Here is an 11,303-nt window from a genome sequence, read left to right as displayed (position 1 = left end):
CCCTCCTGGAACATCAACCCTGTTACATATCTTAGTATCATCCGCAAAAAGACACACCTTACCATCAAGACCTTCTGCAATATCACTAATAAAAATATTAAAGAGAATGGGTCCAAGTACAGATCCCTGAGGTACCCCACTGGTGACAAGCCCAAGCTTCGAATATACTCCATTGACTACAACCCTCTGTTGCCAGTCACTCAGCCACTGCCTTACCCATTCAACAATATTGGAATCCAAACTCAAAGATTGTAGTTTGTTGATAAGCCTTCTATGTGCAACAGTGTCAAAAGCCTTACTGAAATCGAGGTAAGCAATGTCTACTGCACCACCCTGATCTATAATTTTAGTTACCCAATCAAAAAAATCAATAAGATTAGTTTGGCATGATCTCCCTGAAGTAAACCCATGTTGTCTCTGATCTTGAAATCCATGTGTTTTTAGATGTTCAACAATCCTATCCTTTAACATGGTTTCCATCACTTTCCCCACTACTGAAGTTAGGCTTACTGGCCTATAGTTGCCCGACTCCTCCCTATTACCTTTCTTGTGAATGGGCACAACATTCGCTAACTTCCAATCTTCTGGGACTACTCCTGTTATCAATGATTGGTTAAATAAATCTGTTAATGGTTTTGCTAGTACACCACTAAGCTCTTTTAATAGCTTTGGGTGTATTCCATCAGGTCCCATTGACTTATTTGTCTTTACTTTTGACAGTTGAAATAGAACCTCTTCCTCTGTAAACTCACGTGTAATAAATGACTCATTTATCCTTTTTCTTAACTGAGGTCCCTTTCCTTCATTTTCATCTGTAAATACCGAACAAAAATATTCATTGAGGCAGTCAGCTAGACCTTTATCCTCATCTACATACCTTCCTTCTTTTGTTTTTAATCTAACTAATCCTTGTTTTACTTTTCTTTTCTCATTTATGTATCTAAAAAAGGTTTTGTCCCCCTTTTTTACTGACTGTGCTATTTTCTCTTCTGTGTGTGATTTGGAAGCTCTTATAACTTGCTTAGCCTCTTTCTGCCTAATCTTATAGGTCATTCTGTCTTCCTCACTCTGGGTTTTTTTATAATTACTAAATGCTAACTTTTTGTTTTTTACTATTTTGGCTACATCTGTGGAGTACCACAGTGGTTTCTTGAATTTTTTGCTTTTACTGACAAGCCTAATGCAATTTTCTGTTGCCTTCAGTAGTGCAACTTTTAAATAATCCCATTTCTTTTGGACACCATTTAAATTGCTCCAGTCTGATATTGACTCCTTTACACATATTCTAATTTTGGAAAAGTCTGTTTTTCTAAAGTCTAAAACTTTAGTTTTTGTGTGGTGTGACTCAGTCACTGTTCTTATATTAAACCACACTGACTGATGATCACTGGATCCTAAACTTTCACCTACAGTAATATCTGATACCAAATCTCCATTTGTTAACACTAAATCTAGTATGGCCTCTTTACGAGTTGGCTCCTCAACGACTTGTTTTAGAGACAATCCCAGTAGGGAGTTTAGAATATGTGTGCTCCTGGCACAAGTAGCTATTTTTGTTTTCCAATTTATATCAGGAAGATTAAAGTCACCCATGATGATAACTTCCCCCTTCATTGTCATTTTAGCTATTTCTTCAACTAGTAGATTATCTAACTCTTCAATTTGTCCTGGGGGCCTATAAATCACACCTACACGAGTTACTGTGTGATTACCAAATTCTAACGTAACCCAAACTGACTCTATGTTCGCCTCACTAACCTTTATTAGGCTAGATTTTATGCTATTCTTTACATACAGGGCCACCCCTCCCCCTTTCTTGCCTTCCCTGTCTTTTCTATATAAAGAGTACCCTGGTATTGCTATGTCCCAGTCATTTTTCTCATTATACCATGTCTCAGTAACAGCGACTAAATCTACACTATCAGTTGCCATTATTGCCACAAGTTCATGGATCTTATTCCCTAAACTGCGAGCATTTGTAGACATGACTCTAAGCTTATCATTTTTTAACACACTTGCTACAGGCACCTTCTGTCCTTGTTTTGGGGGACAATTGGATTGATGTTTTATCACCCTTTTGCCCCCCCCTCCTAGTTTAAATACATCCTAGCAAAACCTCTGAACTGCTCACTGAGAACATTTGTTCCCTTTTGAGAAAGATGCAAACCATCTTTTTTGTACAGTTTATTTCCATTCCAAACAGAGCTACCATGAGCAATAAAGCCAAATCCTTGCTCCCGACACCATTCACCAAGCCACAAGTTAAAGTCCCTAATACGCATCCGCCTGTCATTCTGAGTGTTATGCACAGGCAGAACTTCAGAGAATGACAATGTGGAAGCAACCTGCCGTATATCATTGGCAAAAACACTAAAAACTTCCTTAACCTCTGAAACCTCATTGCAAGCCAAGTCATTTGTCCCTAAATGGACAAGTACATCCAATTCCCCTTCCTGCTTTGCTTGCTTAACAATATTACCGATACGTCTCCTGTCTCTGTGAGCAGTAGCTCCGGGAAGACACCTCACAAGACCACCATTGTCCATCTCCACACCTCTTATGATGGAATCCCCCACCAACAACTGCTTTCTATTAGGCCTCACCAAGCCTCTCTGCACAACACCACTAGCCTCAGTGCCTCTCTGCACAACACCACTAGCCTCAATGCCTCTCTTCACAACACCACTAGCCTCAGTGCCTCTCTTCACAACACCACTAGCCTCAGTGCCTCTCTTCACAACACCACTAGCCTCAGTGCCTCTCTGCACAACACCACTAGCCTCAGTGCCTCTCTGCACAACACCACTAGCCTCAGTGCCTCTCTGCACAACACCACTAGCCTCAGTGCCTCTCTGCACAACACCACTAGCCTCAGTGCCTCTCTGCACAACACCACTAGCCTCAGTGCCTCTCTGCACAACACCACTAGCCTCAGTGCCTCTCTGCACAACACCACTAGCCTCAGTGCCTCTCTGCACAACACCACTAGCCTCAGTGCCTCTCTGCACAACACCACTAGCCTCAGTGCCTCTCTGCACAACACCACTAGCCTCAGTGCCTCTCTCCACGACACCACTACACTCTGAAAGTGCAGAAAATGAATTATGTAGAGCAACAGACTGTGCAATATGCCTTTTATCCACAACTCCAAGTCTACCAGATCCTACAGTAATCCATCTGCCATTCCTAGTATGTCTCTGCGGCAGTGGCTTTGCAGCAGTTCCAGCCTGAGTTTGTTTACCAGATAATTTACAAATCTCAGACTTCAAAAATACAATCTCCTGCCGCAAAATAGAGAACTGTCTACAGATTAGACAACAACCAAACCTCCAAAAAGTGGAACGTGAAACAAATGCAAAGCAACTATTACACTGAACTAAGTCTGCCATTCCAATGAGGTGAATGACAGCAAACCATTTGACTCTCAAGCCAATTCTGTTATTAAAGGAGTTATCTACATTGCCTATTATGGTTTCTTACGCCACGCAAATTTACCATAGGTTCCTCAGTGGAGGCACCACAATGTTTGAAATTCAGAGAACAGGAGATCATTACAATATTGTCATCAAACACAGCAAAACTAACCAAAACTAACCCGATGGCAGTAGAAATTCCATTTTACTCCACAGGAAACAAATGGTGCCCTGTATCAGTCCTAAACAAATATAATCAGACTTTCAGAGCTTATTCATGCAATACACTATGACTACCCTTACACGAGCAACCCCTAACTACAACCAAATTCATGTTGTACGTTAGGACCCTATTCCTGGAATTAGGTTTAGACCCTACAACATTTTCAGGGCATTTGTTTAGGATAGGAGCGGCTTCAGCCGAATATAAGCAAGAATGTACCTGTTCACATAATCGAAAAACTAGGAAGATGGAAATCCTCTGTATATGTTAGGTTTATCCCACAACCAGAATTAGAATTAAGGCAACCATTTAAAAGTTTGGTATCATAATATGTTGTATAAATGCAATAAAGCGTGGCTTTTCATTGAAACCTTTTTTCCCTCTTTATTTATACAGGCTTACCTAAACGTTGGTTTTGGCATGACACAACTAACTAATTTCATTCTCGGCCTTTGTCCCCGACTACAAATATTAAGGCTAATAGCCTGTATTTGTGGGAGGGGTTACCTAGCTTAAATACCCAGCTGGCCCTCACTTCAGAGCTGTCTTTACTCAATTACACCCCACCCCACTTCACCCATTAACAAATATCTATTTGGCAAGCCCTCTTTATTTATACAGGTTTACCCAAATGTCGGTTTTGGCATGTCACAACCGACCTATTTCATTCTCGGCCTTTGTCCCCGACTACAAAAATAATTATATGCACATATATATATTATATATAATATATATCTTAAATATTATATATATATAATTACATATATTAATATTAAAATACACTTAGAAGTTACATCTATATATATATATATATATATATATATATATATATATATATATATATATATATATATATATATATATATATATGATATATATACATTATATTTATATAATTACAATAATAAATAAATAAGATAATTAAATAAATAATTAACATTATTTCAAAAAAATTTAAATAAATTAAATATAGATATGTAATTTCATTCTAACTGTATTTGTATTTTAATATATATATATATATATATATATATATATATATATATATATATATATATATATATATGGTAACAAAATACACTAAGAATGACATTCTATATATATATATATCTATCTATATATAAATGATTACAAATAATTGCAAATATATATACCGGTAATTGAACAAATGATAACATAAGTATACATGTAGAATTTAAATAATATGAATATTAAAATACCATGTGTATATTTATGTAGTTTTTATAACATAATTATGTGATTTTATTAAATACAATTTGAGGGACGTGCCTGACAGAGAATTTAATTCACGAGCACTATATTTAACCCTGTAACTTTCCAAGACACGATAAAACCTCTACATGGGGGTAATGTTTTACTCGGGAGACTGTGCTGAATACAAATATTAGTGTTTCAAAATGGTAAATTGTATTACAACAATTATATTGTTAGTGAAATTAACCTTTTTTTTGCATTTTCACACACAAATGGCACTTTCACTAACGATATTATTGTTGTAATAAGTTTTACTGTTTTGAAACACAAATGTTTGTGTACAGGGAAGTCTCCTGAGTATAACAGTACCCCCTATGTGCAGGTTTTATGGTGTTTTGGAAAGTTAGAGAAAAATATAAGGCTTGCATTTCAGTTTTTTCACATTGAAATTTGCCAGATTGGTTATGTTGCCTTCAAGACCATATGGTCGCCCAGGAATGAGAATTACCCCCATGATGGCATACCATTTGCAAAAGTAACCCAAGGTATTGCAAGTGGGGTATGTCCTGTCTTTTTTCGTAGCCACTTAGTCACAAACACTGACCAAAGTTAGCATTCATATTTGTATTTTGCATTTTTCACTCAAAAACAAATATGAACACTAGCTGTTGCCAGTGTTTGTGACTAGTGTTGTCGCGAACCCGAAATTGACTTCAATGGGCAGGCGAATTTTAAAAACAACAGGGACTCTTTCTGGCCACAATAGTGATGGAAAAGTTGTTTCAAGGGGACTAACACCTGGACTGTGGCATGCCAGAGGGGGATCCATGGCAAAACTCCCATGGAAAATTGCACAGTTGATGCAGAGTCTGCTTTTAATCCATAAAGGGCAGAAATCACCTAACATTGACACCTGTCCTCAAAGCCCAGCCCTGATACACACTGACACAGAGCAGAATAGAGACTGTTCCCCCTACATAGGGTCACTTGGCAGATATGGATTGACACCTGTCCTCAAAACCCCTGATACACACTGACACAGAGCAGAATAGGGACTGTTCCCCCTACATAGGGTCACTTGGCAGATATGGATTGACACCTGTCCTCAAAACCCCTGATACACACTGACACAGAGCAGAATAGGGACTGTTCCCCCTACATAGGGTCACTTGGCAGATATGGATTGACACCTGTCCTCAAAACCCCTGATACACACTGACACAGAGCAGAATAGAGACTGTTCACCGTCCACAGAGACCATGATACACACTGACACAGAGCAGAATAGAGACTGTCCCCCCTACATAGGGTCACTTGGCAGGTATGGATTGACACCTGTCCTCAAAGCCCATGATACACACTGGGGGGGAGCTACTGTCCTCCCCAACCCCTGCGCGGTGGGTGGGTGCCATAAATCACAATGGGGGGACCTACTATCCTCCTCCCTCGGCCCCCACCCCTGCGCGGTGGGTGGGGGCCATAAATCACCCCACAGTGTTTGGTTCTAATGAGTGCAACGTAAATGGCTGCACAGGAGCTGGCCAACTGGAGAATTCAAAAGAGAAAACATGCACTGGAACTAATCGAGAAAGAGGAAAGACAGCCATACCAGATTCAGATGACAAAGCTGACACACAAGGGGTTAATTGAAATTGATACCGTGCCCGATCAGAACTTGACCTTAGAGGATCTGTCTGATTCTGTGTGGCAGCCTCAGGATTCTCAGCAGGATTGCATCTCAGAGAAAAGGGACACAACATCCCAACACAAGAGCCACCTTTTAGATCAGGACTGCCTTATATGCAAAGGGCTGATAAACCCCCCAGGTGATGCTGACTTAAGCCAATGGGTAATTACCAAGAAACCATGAATATGCTCCAAAATTTGAGCAATGGCCTTCAGTTCCCAGGAGAATTCTCTGTAATTATAGGAGAGAGTCAGGGTGCTAATATTATGCCACCTCTCCATGTGCCAAATACTGTTCCAGCAGTTCTCCCATATCCATCTTTTCCATTGTATCCAGAAGCAGCCTACCCTGGCTGGCATGGTATGTTGCCCCCTACTCATGCAGTAAATCCATTGTCCATTGACCCAGCCAATCTCTTCTCTTACCCGCTTTCACAAATAATACCACCTAACTTCTTATCTGATCAACATTTTACTGCAGGACCTCAACCTTTTGCATAAATGTAGTTTTGTTATATTTACGTTTTTTGTTTTTTTTTAACTGTTATGTTTAGCGAAATATTGAAAAAAATACATGTAATGTGCTGAACATCAAAGCTGAAATTTTAATTTGTCTCAGTAAGTTGAAAGCCATACTTTCTATGGGAGTTTCAAATGTTCAATAATTGTTTTCTGAAGAAAGCATAACTGTCTGTTTTTAGCAAGCAACAACCCCATATTAAGCTGTTTATTCACTGAACATCTATTTGTACTGAATTGAAAACTGAATGACAAAATGTAGGCAGAAAACGAATGATTTGAATATATTCTTCAAATACCAGAATTTTTTAATATGTTTTTTAGTTAACTACTATTCTGTGTTTAGTAATGTATAAGTGTGCCAGATGTGACAAGTTTACATAGGTTAATTATAGCCACTGTTATATCTGGGCTACAAATACATGCATTTTGGCAAACACCTCAAAGCCCATGTAAGCTTTGTGTTGTTGAATTTCAGTGATTTCTTTTATGTTGCATGTGTACAGTTGTAGTGTAAAATGGGTAAAGCATGGGATATGTTTTTACATTTGTATACTAAAAATTTTAATATACGTTGAAAAAAAAAAAAAAAAAAAAAAAAGGACGCATGAGCCTACAGGCATTGCGCATGAGCGTCCAGTAACGTGGCAAAAAAATTCCCAGCTCCCCAGAGGCTGTCCTAGCACCCCGGTCATACAAATATTCATTAACAGCTTTTTCTTGTTGGAGCAGGCGGTCGAACATTAGGAGTGTTGAATTCCAACATGTAGGGCTGTCGCAAATCAAGCGCCTCACTGGCATGTTGTTTCGCCGCTGGATATCGGCAAAGTGAGCCATGGCCGTGTAGGAACGCCTGAAATGGCCACACAGCTTCCTGGCCTGCTTCAGGACGTCCTGTAAGCCTGTGTACTTATGCACAAAGCGTTGTACGATCAGATTACACATATGTGCCATGCACGGCACATGTGTCAACTTGCCCAACTTCAATGCCGCTATCAAATTTTTTCCGTTGTCACACACCACTTTGCCGATATCCAGTTGCTGCGGAGTCAGCCACTTTTCCACCTGTGCGTTCAGGGCGGACAGGAGTGCTTGTCCGGTGTGACTCTCTGCTTTCAAGCAAGTCAAACCCAAGACGGTGTGACACTGCCGTATCCGGGATGTGGAATAGTACCTGGGGAGCTGGGGGGGTGCCGTTGATGTGGAGCAAGAAGCAGCGGGACAAGAGGACTCAGCCGAGGAGGTTATGGAAGAGGATGGAGTAGGAGGAGTAGAGGAGGTGGCAGCAGGATCGCCTGCAATTCGTGGCGGTGTCACCAACTCCTCTGCAATGCCACGCATTCCTTGCTTGTCAGCCGTCAGCAGGTTTACCCAATGCGCAGTGTAGGTGATATACCTGCCCTGACCATGCTTTGCAGACCAGGTATCAGTGGTCAGATGGACCCTTGCCCCAACACTGTGTGCCAGACATGCCATGACTTCCTTTTGCACAATCGAGTACAAGTTGGGGATTGCCTTTTGTGAAAAGAAATTCCGGCCGGGTACCTTCCACTGCGGTGTCCCAATAGCTGCAAATTTTTTGAACGCCTCAGACTCAACCAGATTGTATGGTAAAAGCTGGTGGGCTAATAGTTCGGACAAGCCAGCTGTCAGACGCTGGGCAAGGGGGTGACTTGGTGACATTGGCTTCTTACGCTCAAACATGTCCTTGACAGACACATGACTGTGGGCAGATGAGCGGGAACTGCTCAAGGCGGGAGACGGAGTGGCGGATGGTTGAGAGGGGGCAAGAAGGACAGCAGTGGTTGACGTGGCTGAAGATGCTGGACCAGGAGGAGGATGGCGGCTTAGAGTAGGCGTGCTGCTTGTACTCATGTGTTGATCCCATAGGCGTTTGTGATGTGAGATCATGTGCCTACGCAAAGCAGTTGTACCTAGGTGGGTGTTGGACCTCCCACGACTCAGTTTCCTTTGGCACAGGTTGCAAATGGCATCGCTGTTGTCAGAGGCAGACACACAAAAAAAATGCCACACTGCTGAGCTCTGCAATGACGGCATTCTGGTGGTGGACACAGCATGCGTTGATTGGCGTGCTGTCGGCTGACCCCGGGTGCCGATGCATGCTGTCTGACTGTGCCACTAGCTCCTTGCGACGACCCCCCCCTGCTTCCAACTCGTCTCCTCCTCCTCTCTGTCTCCCCATCTGAACTTTCGCCCTGTTCTTCTTCTTGCCGAGCGGGCACCCACGTGACATCCATGGACGCATCGTCATCATCAACCGCTTCGCTTGTATCTGACAACTCAGAAAAGGAAGCAGCAGCGGGTACAACATCATCATCATCACACCGTACCTCCATGTGTTTAATGCTGCCTGCCTGAGACATATCCCTGTTATCTACATCCTCTAGCAATAATGGTTGCGCATCACTCATTTCTTCAAACGGGTGTGTGAATAACTCCTCTGACATACCAAGTAAAGCGGCTGTGGTGCTAGTTTTGGTGGTGGCGGCAGGCGGGTGAGTGCTATCTTGAGAGGTGCCTGAAGCTAAGCTGGAGGAGGATGGTGCGTCAAGGTTCCGAGCGGAGGCTGTACAAGATTGGGTGTCCTGTGTTAGCCAGTCAACTATGTCCTCAGAACTTTTCAAGTTCAGGGTACGTGGCTTCTGAAAACTGGGCATTATTCTAGGGCAAAAGGGAATCACAGCACCACGACCACGACGGCCCCTGCGGGGTGGCCTGCCTCTGCCTGTCATTTTTTTGGGGATTAGTGGTACTATGCGTGCAAGCTACTGTGAGACCAGATATGATTGGCAATGTGAACTGTAACAGTTCTGCAGAGCACACACTGTAGGCCTAAGACACCCGCTTTAAGACAAGTAACTGCTATTCAATCTATAACAGTGAAAAATAAATTTTGGTTTTAAAAGCACGCTATAGAGACACCAGATATGATTGGCAATGTGCACTGGAACAGTTCTGCAGAGCACACTCTGAAGGAAGGACTGACAGAGCCGCTTGAAGACAAGTAACTGCTATTCAATCTATAACAGTGAAAAACAAATTTTGATTTTAAAAGCACGCTATAGAGACACCAAATATGATTGGCAACTGTCAAAGCACGCTGGAACAGGTCTACAGAGCACACGCTGAAGTAGGCCTGACACCCAGACGCTTGCAGACAACTAACTGATCTTCTATTACAGTGAAAAAAAATGATTTCTTTAAAATCTAAAGCTTAAGCTATTGTTAAAACCGATATGAGTGGTGGCACTGACTGTGCAAATGGGCAAGGCATCCAACCTGACACAGAAGCTGGCAGGCAGGCAACTGCTCTTCTATTACAGTGAAAACAAATTATTTATTTTAAATCTAAAGCTTAACCAATTGTTAAAACAGATATGAGTGGTGGCACTGGGCAAGTGGGCACAGTATCCAATGTGAACCTCACACAGATGCTGGCAGGCAGGCAACTGCTCTTCTATTACAGTGAAAAAAAATATTTATTTTAAATGTAAAGCTTAACCAATTGTTAAAACAGATATGAGTGGTGGCACTGGGCAAGTGGGCACAGTATCCAATGTGAACCTCACACAGAAGCTGGCAGGCAGGCAACTGCTCTTCTATTACAGTGAAAAAAAATATTTATTTAAAATCTAAAGCTTAACCAATTGTTAAAACAGATATGAGTGGTGGCACTGACTGTGCAAATGGGCAAGGCATCCAACCTGACACAGAAGCTGGCAGGCAGGCAACTGCTCTTCTATTACAGTGAAAACAAATTATTTATTTTAAATCTAAAGCGTAACCAATTGTTAAAAGAGATATGAGTGGTGGCACTGGGCAAGTGGGCACAGTATCCAATGTGAACCTCACACAGAAGCTGGCAGGCAGGCAACTGCTCTTCTATTACAGTGAAAAAAAATATTTATTTTAAATGTAAAGCTTAACCAATTGTTAAAACAGATATGAGTGGTGGCACTGGGCAAGTAGGCACAGTATCCAATGTGAACCTCACACAGAAGCTGGCAGGCAGGCAACTGCTCTTCTATTACAGTGGAAACAAAATTTTGGTTGTAAAAGTACGCTATAGAGACACCAGATATGAGTGGCAACTGTCAAAGTACGCTGGCAGGGTTGTGCAGGGCACACGCTGAAGGAAGGCCTGACAGAGCCGCTTGAAGGACACTGACTGTCTGCTATTAGCTTACACTGGAAACCTTTTTTCTTTGTAAAAGCACGCTAAAGAG

This window comes from Pelobates fuscus, chromosome 9 (assembly GCF_036172605.1).
Source record: "Pelobates fuscus isolate aPelFus1 chromosome 9, aPelFus1.pri, whole genome shotgun sequence".
Classification (NCBI taxonomy): Eukaryota; Metazoa; Chordata; class Amphibia; order Anura; family Pelobatidae; genus Pelobates; species Pelobates fuscus.
Note: the sequence above shows the minus strand (reverse complement) of the source record.